The following is an 8344-nucleotide window of genomic DNA, read 5'->3' as shown; positions in this document are numbered from 1 at the left end:
GAAGGATGGTGAAACGTATGAAGAAAACTAGACATACATTTCAAGAAAAGCGTGTGCGCCCAACAGTTGTTTGCCAACCGCAAATAAACATTAAAGAAGAAGAAGAAAAGCGTGTGCGCCGAACAGTTGCTTGCCAAAGCCAACCGCATAAAACACATTCAAGAAGAAGATGAAAAAGGAGAAGTAGAAGTAGAAATAGAAGAAGAAGAAGAAGAAGAAGAAGAAGAAGAAAAGCGTGTACGCCAAACAGTTGTTAGCCAACCGCCAAAAAACATTCAAGAAGAAGATGAAAAAGGAGAAGTAGAAATAGTAGAAGAAGAAGAAGAAGAAGAAGAAGAAATAGTAGAAGAAGAAGAAGAAGAAATAGTAGAAGAAGAAGAAATAGTAGAAGAAGAAGAAGCAGAAGAAGAAAAGCGTGACAGCGAATGGTCCTTGGCGGAATCATCTGACGAAGAGTGCGACACGTCGTCTATTGACTCCGAGGCAGGTGCACTGTTTCTGCAGGGAGAAGGAGATCCGAGTCTCAACAAGTTAGTCTTCTATTCTTGTACATTTTAACAGATGTAAGCTTTGGTCTGAATTTTGAAAACGCATTTTGTCTGTATGAGACAATGGGCCTCTGGCCACTTCTCCTGCTTTGGATCAATACACGAAGACTTTAAAGTTGTTACGCCGCTTTTTGTTGTTGTTGTTGTGTAGTGTCTATTTGGAGGCGTCACGCATCTCTGTGTGATTGTGTGCATATTTGTAGTTGTTTTGTGTCTTTTTGCAGTCGTTTTATGTGTCTTTTGGCCAATTTTGAGTATCCCTCTGGTGGGTTTCTCTTTGAGTGTCATTTTAAGAAAATCCTTTATTAGTCCGGCAGAGGGAAAATTGCAGGATTACAGCAGCAGTGCTCACAAGAGACACATAGTAAAATAAAAAAACAAGTAATATAAATAAACAGTAAAGAAGAAAAAAAGTCCACAATAGTAATATTATATATATATATATATATATATATATATATATATATATATATATATATATATATATATATATATATATATATATATATATATGTATGTGTGTGTGTGTGTGTTTTCCCCATGCAGTGCTGACCTGTCGGAGGGAGGGAGATGGAATGGCGTTGATGATCCATTCAAGACGCCACCGCAGCCCACCTTCAGACCCACCCGTCCACCGGGTCCCCAGCTCGCACGGACAGCTTCCTACACAGCCCTGCAGTTTTTCCAACTTTTTTTTACTGACTCCATTTTACAGACAATCACTCAAAACACCAATGACTATGGCTCGATTAGCTGTGGCGTCGACGCCCCGTGGATTGATCTGACGTCGCAGGACATGCATTCGTTCATGTCCTTAGTCGTCTACATGGGTGTCGTGAAATGCCCTGCGCTTACTGATTACTGGCGAAAGGGAAAACTGCACGGCTTTCCGTTCCCGAGAAGCGTAATGACCTGTGCGAAGTTCCTCAGGATCTACCGGGCCCTTCGCCTCAGTAGCCCGCCGGTGGATGCTTCAAATAAGCAAAGGAGAGGAACAGAAGCCTTCGATCTTTTCTGCAAAATAAAGCCACTCTACCAGGAGATGAGGGACGCCTGCATAAGGAATTATCACCTTAGCCAGGAAATTGCCATTGAGGAGCGAATGCTTGCCCCCAAACCCCACGTTGGGCTCAAACATGACATTAAAAAGAAGACTAGTCGCTAGGGATATAACATATTTGAGCTGGTAGACTCCAGGAGCCGGTATACATGGGACTTTTTCATGTACAAGAAAAAATCCCAGGAAACAGGTGGCCAGGGGCTCGGTTATGATTCGGTGATGGAGCTAATCGACACGCGGGTTTGCTGGGCACCGGCTACAAGCTCTTTGTGGGTCATTTTTTCACAAGTCCCGCCCTTTTCCGCGACCTCCTTCAGAGGAAGATCTGGGCGTGCGGAACCATCCACGCGAACAGAGTTGGATTCCCCAAAACCCAAAACAACAGTCTGGACGCCAAATCTCCCCGCGGCAGTTTACGCTGGATCAAGAGGGACTCGCTCCTCTTCGTCCAGTGACGAAACACGAGGGACGTCTCCATGTGTTCGACGATCCACGCGGCCCATGCAGAGGACACGGTGCAAAGGAGCGTCAAAGGTGAAGATGGGCACCGGCTGTTGAAGAGCGTCGCAGTTCCACCAGTGGCAAAGAAGTACTGCCTGTATGTATTTCGGCGATCCCTGTGGACGAAAGCGGTAGTGTTTCCGTGAGAGATTGATATCTGATGATTTAAGAAAACATAAGGAAATAAAGGCTTCAAAATCTCAAGTAAAAAGCAAGTCTTCGGTTTCAGGACAGTTTGCAACTTCACTCGATTTTAAAAGCTGCAGAAACCAGTTCTGACAAAATGAGTGTGAGTATCTACGGTTACTGGATGTGTATTGTAGTTCCTCGATTTACACGAGAGAATGGATGTGAGCTGTATGATTGTACAATCAAGACTAGTAGCTTTATTTTGTAGAAATTGAAGAGACATACCTGTTGGAAGGAAAAAAAAAAGGTTTAAAATATTTATTTGCTATGGTATAGTGCTGCAAGAATTAGTCATAAAACCTCTAAATGACTCAGCATTTGTGTATATTCTCAGTCATGTTACCGCGGTATAGTTTGTTTACAGCCCAACATTTACGTTTTAAGAAATCATTAAAGTGGGGTTTGTTTGTGAACAAACATGTAAGTATCATAAACATAAGACAGGACTCACGTTCTATAATAATATAGGTTAAACACCAGTAATAGTAAATAATACTTAAAACATAAAAGTGTATATTGTAATAAATTTTACTGGCTAAATCAGAAAAATTAAATTCCAGACAAAAAAGGGACATCATCACATTGATGCAAACATTATATAAAAATCCACATTGCCATAAAGCAGTGCTTATTGAGGTGTAACATTGGCCACAATAGACTAATGCAACCAGAAACACTAAAAGGAGGGCTGTCTTAGATACTGTAGTACTGCAGCGCTTACACATTTGTTTCCAGGGTACAATAATATGCATCTGCAACCATTATGTCCTTGGAAAAGGTTGAAATGTTAATAGTCTAATAATTTTCATGGCAGAGTATCCAGGTGAAGTTTGAGTGGTGAGGAGTAAAACTAAATCTAATGGAGCAGAAAGACTGGAGAAGACAAATTTGACAAGACACAGACTTACTCACGGAAAGTAAAAAAGAAAGTAATTTAAACAGACAACAGGTGGCGGCAGACAACAGCTTAAGTAGCCTGAGAACACGTGAGGCTAATGAACCTGGCGAGGGAGCTATGATGTAAAGAGCCACTGAGGAAAACACTGAGGAAAACATGACTCTTACCGAGTCATTCAGTCACATGCTCAACCCCAAGAGCGGGTTGGTCTATAAAAACAAGTTCTGCTGAAATTGTTGATTGAAATGATGATTTAATGAACGGTAGAATTATCACATTCCCCATCAATCCAAGATTTTAATAATGTTTTGGACAAGTTAAATAATCTTTAAATTTCTCTTTTGAAGGAAAAAAACAGATTTGGGGGAATTCAACTAGATGCTTAAATGACGAAAAGGTGAAGTAGTGTTCATTTATTTGTGTCGTTTCAAACTGGGAACACACCATTGACTAATGCCGTTCAGTAGGCTTTCATAGTACAATGCATCAGACGGCCTTTTCAGCGTGACCTTTAATTTATTATCTCTCGTGGTTTTGAACTTTATTCTTTAATTTCGGAGTAAACCTCAGGTTACTTTACAACTACTACTTTACTTTACAACTATTACTTTACTACTACTACTTTACTACTTTACTTTACTACTACTACTACTTTACTTTACTACTACTACTACTACTACTACTACTACTACTACTACTACTACTACTTTACTTTACTACTTTACTTTACTACTACTACTACTACTTTACTTTACTACTTGATTTACAACTACTACTTTACTTTACTACTACTACTACTACTTTACTACTCCTACTACTTTACTTTACTACTTGATTTACAACTATTACTTTACTACTACTACTTTACTTTACTACTACTACTTTACTACTTTACTACTACTACTACTTTACTTTACTACTTGATTTACAACTACGACTTTACTTTACTTTACTACTACTACTTTACTTTACTCCTTGATTTACAACTATTACTTTACTTTACTACTTCTTTACTTAACTAATTGATTTACAACTACGACTTTACTTTACTACTACTACTTTACTTTACTCCTTGATTTACAACTATTACTTTACTATTACTACTTTACTACTTTACTTTACTAATACGACTTTACTTTACTACTTGATTTACAACTACTACTTTACTTTACTACTACTACTTTCAGACATGAAAATCCCTCACCTTTCGGCAAAATTCGCCGTTTTGAAACCAAAATAGGTGACCTACGTGAATCGTGTAGATACGAAGAGTTTTTGTTTTTGGGAGAGAGGGGTGGGGGTCAACTGTCCGCCATTTCTGAGATTGGAGTGGGACACGGAAAAAACTGAGGTCGTGATCATCTTAGCGATAGAAGATCTTTGACGTGTCCAGTCTTGGCCAATCAGCGTTAAGATGTCTACAGCGGCTTCATTTCCCTCCCACCAGTTTTTTAATGGCAAGCTAGTCCACATGCTAACACGTTAGCTAACGTTGTTGGAGAGGCAGCGAGTGAGATTACTGGCAGCGGAGAGTCCGTGGCAGCGTGTGACGTCAGACAGGAGAGCGGCGAGTCAGCGGCACTGCAGTTCTACCTACCAACACCTGACTACATATAAGGAGAGGACAATGGAGATTTTATTCAACTTTTATTTTAATAAAAAAACGAAATGAGTTTCCTACGTAGGGTGGCCGGGCTCCTGTTTATATTTAAGGGTTTAAGATCTACGTGTAGGAAAATGTGTATCCTCTAGTTCAGTGGTTCTCAACCTTTATGAAACCCTGTGAAATATGTTTTCAGCCAAGTACCCCCTAACCAGCGCAAATCATTTTTGGTAAAAAAAAAAAAAAGTAGTAATACACAGCACCGTGTCGTCAGTGTTGGATTTATTAAACTGTCAAGAATGAATATGGCATTGAACTGAATGCTTTTGCATTTACATTTTAGTGAGAAACTTGTGCTTCACTGAGGATCTTTGTCAGTCTTGGTGGCAGGGAGGCCATTACTGTGATCAAGCTCTACCCTACTTTACTACTACTACTACTTTACTACTTTACTTTACTACTACTACTTTACTTTACTACTTGAGTTACAACTACTACTTTACTTTACCTTACTTTACTACTTGAGTTACAACTACTACTTTACTTTCCTTCTTCCTTTTGTCAGTTACCTCTTTTAAAGCTGGCGCTCTGCTCATTTTACTGTGGGAGTAATTCACAAACACTTCCTATCTGATTTCATCTTGTATTATGCCTTATGTGATTATCAAAACCAGTTTAACTCGTTCTGTGTGTGTCTGTGTCAGTGTGCACACACATGAACATGGCTGGCATTGTTTGTGCGTCATCGTGGCAAAATGTGGTCCTGTATTCGCTCCACTGTTGAACCATGACAGAGGCAGTTCTGAGAACTTTGTCACGTGGTTATATTTCTGATGACTGTTGACTTTGTCAACTGTGAAAGATGCAGACACCAAACTTCACACACTATTTGGGTGGGGTAGGGACGGCGCCCCTGGACATTTTTGGGGCGTCACGGCTGGTGTGATGTTCTCTAGTCTTCTTGTTATTTCTTTCTTCAGGCATCAAAGCACATTGGCAGAAATTACAATAACTATGAGATATATAAGGGACATTTGGCACCTTTCCAGCCATATGTTGATGTATATTTAATATATTTATACTTTGTGTCTACTTTTTCTTTTCAAGCTCTCTTTCACTCAGGCATTCATGTGGAGAAAAGCTGACATTTACACACACACACACACACACACACACACACACACACACACACACACACACACACACACACACACAAACCAACCAATTGCCAGACTTGTCCGGCCCACTTGTGCAGCGCCAAGGAGTCCGCCGGCATTCCCTGTAATTGTCACTGACAACACACCCAAGAGCAGTGCTTGTTCACCTGTCTCAGGTGTCACCACCAGCTATACAGCGGCACTCTACAACTCCTGAAAGACGAGATTTGGTAAGAAATTGGGCTTTGATTTCATGTCATTTTATATCGTTGCAAAGGCTGTTTCTTCTACCTAAAGAATCCCATCATCATTTTCTTAATCTTATCTTTATGTGTGGTTGTCAAGGTTGGATCTTGTTCCTATTTACTGGTTTTTATTTTATTTAAGATACAGTTGAAAGATTTAAGAATAAACAGCAATAGAGTCTTGTTCATGGTGTGTAGTGGCAGGTCATACAACGATAGATGAGTGCAAATACGGTTAAAACTAATCTGTTAAGTAATCACTTCAGGCACCATGATCTGGCCCTTTTTGTTGTGCGAGTGTGTGCTTCTGGTGACAACATGCTGTTTGGGGATTTGCGCGGTGGGAATAATGCATTCTGCCTCATTAAACTGGGGTTAGGGTGTGAGTCCAATATAAAAAGGTAACTTTCGAAAATAACCTTCAGAATGATGAATATTAAATACTGACTAAATGACCGAATTCAGACCTTTTAATTTAGTAAAAGTAGCAACAGCACAATGTCAAATGTTTTTTCTTACTAGTAAAAGTCCTGCACTTAAAAGTACAGTATTACCTGCATGTTTTACTAAAAGTATCAAAAGTAAAGGTAGTAAGCTAGCTTTCATGATATTACTATACACATAAATAAGTAAATTAATATCACTGATGCTGTTAATGAATGTGTACATTACATTTAAGCGTAGTAGTTCCTAAATGTGGTGTCAATTTGAGCTTTTATATGTCACGTTACATATTTTATAAGATGATCATATATTTTGCGTGTAAAATATCATGCAAAGTAACTATAATTGTCAAATGAATCATGATGTTGTGCGGTAAAAAGTGGAATAAGTATGAAGTAGCATTATATTGAAATACTCTGCCCTGGGGGAACATATATTACTTAAGTGCATTACTTGAGTAAATGTTTTTTGTTACTAGATTAACATTTTAAAGATATGATCAAATTATGTCACCTGACTTCTTGCATTATTGCTATCTTTACATCGAGGACCACAATGGAAATAAGTCAGTGACAATTTTTTGTTGTAATATTCTTGAAATGTTCTTGAACCAACATGCTAAAATAAAACATTGCTGATCTATTGTTCATAATGTATAAGATTGCATTGTGACTGTTAACGTTTATTGGGTGATTGCATTCATTTTTGTAAAAATCCTTTCAGGCCCCATTTCATTGTCTTTTTCTTCTTACATAATGTAGCTACACAACGAAACTAAACGGGAAATGAGTGTGTGTGTGTGTGTGTGTGTGTGTGTGTGTGTGTGTGTGTGTGTGTGTGTGTGTGTGTGTGTGTGAGCGTGCGTGTGTGTGTGGATTAACCAGCCTTGTTATACAAATATGTACTCCAGGTTTGGAAATAGTCATTTAGTCACAAAGAATAAATATTATTTGCTTTCACCTGCCAGAGCTACAAATATATGCAGAGAATAAAAGATCCCGAACAAACACTTGAAGTTGAACCAATAGTTATGGGTGCTTGTATATATGCAATAAATGGCTATGAAGGAAAGAATCAGTGGGTGAAAGTGTTGGGTGTGTTATATCCGTATGGTGGGGACATGAATCTGATTATGTTCCTTTTTTTTGGGACACGTGGGGACAACATGCTCACATGTCCATAGGACATATATTATTTTGTTACATTCGGAGTGCGAAGCTCGACAACCTGTTTTATCAATGAATGGAAGTAAATGCAATGTCATCCCAAGTGGCAAAAACAAGTCTGCGTGTGCTTCATTTATTTGCCATTTTACCACGGCGGATGCTGATTAGTAGGTTAGCAACAACATGAGAGACGGGACACGTATCAAACAACACATCTTTGCATCATGGGTTCTTGCATTTTAAATCAGAAATTCCTCTTTCTTGAGACATATTTCGTTTTAAAAGTACACACACTGCTTTTAGATGCTTTTATTTGTAATGAATACTGTTCTGGTGACATTTCACAGAATATATATATATATATATATATATATATATATGTATATATATATATATATATATATATATTTTTTTTTCGAGCAGGCTGATATCCTCGTTGTCTTTTTGTTCATTGTTTGGATGTGAATAGTGTCGAGTTTCAGCATTCTTCTCAGCGATGCATCTTTTGTGTTATCTTTGTTCCACTGGGTTAT

This window comes from Taurulus bubalis (genome assembly GCF_910589615.1).
Source record: "Taurulus bubalis genome assembly, chromosome: 6".
NCBI lineage: Eukaryota > Metazoa > Chordata > Actinopteri > Perciformes > Cottidae > Taurulus > Taurulus bubalis.
This window is presented reverse-complemented; position numbering follows the sequence as displayed.